This window comes from Protobothrops mucrosquamatus, unplaced genomic scaffold (genome assembly GCF_001527695.2).
Source record: "Protobothrops mucrosquamatus isolate PMUCROS unplaced genomic scaffold, P.Mucros_1.0 scaffold1906, whole genome shotgun sequence".
Lineage (NCBI taxonomy): Eukaryota > Metazoa > Chordata > Lepidosauria > Squamata > Viperidae > Protobothrops > Protobothrops mucrosquamatus.
The window spans coordinates 274,794-276,708 of record NW_015388030.1 but is presented as its reverse complement, the minus strand read 5'-3'; positions in this window follow the sequence as shown (position 1 = coordinate 276,708).

The window sequence follows — 1,915 nt, the reverse complement described above, 5'->3', positions numbered from 1 at the left end:
TTGGACAACTGATTTTATTTAGTGCGATAAATGAACCCAGCTAATAAAAATAATATGGTAATGAGTTATGCAAGCCAAAGTTTTTACTCCAGAACTATTCTAGAGATATAACGTCTTGCAGCTTCTATCTTCTACCTATACAGACAAGAGCAACAAAGATGATCAGGGGACTGTAGGCTGAAACGTATAAGGAACGGTTGCTGGAATTGGGTATGTCTAGTCTAATGAAGAGAAGGACGAGGGGGGACATGATAGCAGTGTTCCAATATCTCAGGGGCTGCCCCAAAGAAGAGGGAGTCAAGCTATTCTCCAAGGCGCCTGAAGGCAGGACAAGAAGCAACGGATGGAAACTAATCAAGGAGAGAAGCAACCTACAGTAGAACTAAGGAGTTCTACTTCTTTTTAAGAAGAGACTGGACAGCCATTTGTCTGAAATGGTATAAGGTTTCCTGCCTGAGCAGGGGGTTGGACTAGATGACCTCCAAGGTCCCTTTCAACTTTATTATTATCGTTATCATTATCTTCCTAATTATTGGTGATGTTGGCTGGTGATGAGAGATGAAGCCCAAAACAACTGGAGAACTGGCAGCTCATTCCTGCCTCGTTTCACATTTTTCACTCCCATTCTTATCTCAGAGTAAAGAATTTAAAATTAAACATTACACAGATAGATGCTGACCTTTCAAATATTTTTTTCTGAAGTAAGCATATAATTTTTTCAGTGACAGACATGCCAGTTCTTTGTAACAGAATGAAGACTGCATTCGCCCAACAGCTTAACCAAATCATTTATAAACATCGTGCCTCCATTCACACTTGGTTTGGTTTAACCTTAAGAATGATGGGTTCCAGGGTTCTTTTTGGTGGCTTGTATGTTCTATGAACGTGGAGCATTTATTTATAACCAAATGTACCATAACAAGGTATTCAACATGAGTTCACTTAGGGCCACCAGTGGTGGGTTGCAAAGATCCAACAGATAAAGGATAGCAGTCATAAGAAAATGTTATTTGTCTGGCAGTTTAAGTTGGGAGGGGGAAGGAAGGAAGGAAGGAAGGAAGGAGACAGAAGGAAAAGAGAAAAGGAAGAAAGAGAAAAAGGGAAGGAAGAAAGAAAGGAGAGGAAAAGAGAAAAGGAAGGAGACAGAAGAAAAAGAGAGAAAAGGAAGAAAGAGAAAAAGGGAAGGAAGAATGAAAGAAAGGCGAGAAAAGAGAGAAAAGGAAGGAGACAGAAGGAAAAGAGAGAAAAGGAAGAAAGAGAAAAGGGGAAGGAAGAATGAAAGAGAGAAAAGAGAGAAAAGGAAGGAAGGAGACAGAAGGAAAAGAGAGAAAAGGAAGAAAGGGGAAAAGGGAAGGAAGAAAGGAGAAGAAAAGAGAAAAGGAAGGAGACAGAAGGAAAAGAGAGAAAAGGAAGGAGACAGAAGGAAAAGAGAAAAGAAAGAAAGAGAAAAAGGGAAGGAAGAATGAGAGAAAAGAGAGAAAAGGAAGGAAGGAGACAGAAGGAAAAGAGAGAAAAGGAAGAAAGAGAAAAAGGGAAGGAAGAAAGGAGAGGAAAAGAGAAAAGGAAGGAAGGAGACAGAAGGAAAAGAGAGAAAAGGAAGGAAGGGAGATAGAAGGAAAAGAGAGAAAAGGAAGGAGACAGAAGGAAAAGAGAAAAGAAAGAAAGAGAAAAAGGGAAGGAAGAATGAGAGAAAAGAGAGAAAAGGAAGGAAGGAGACAGAAGGAAAAGAGAGAAAAGGAAGAAAGAGAAAAAGGGAAGGAAGAAAGGAGAGGAAAAGAGAGAAAAGGAAGAAGGAAGGAGACAGAAGGAAAAGAGAGAAAAGGGGAAGGAAGAATGAAAGAGAGAAGAGAGAAAAGGAAGGAAGGAGACAGAAGGAAAAGAGAGAAAAGGAAGAGAAAAAGGGAAGGAAGAATGA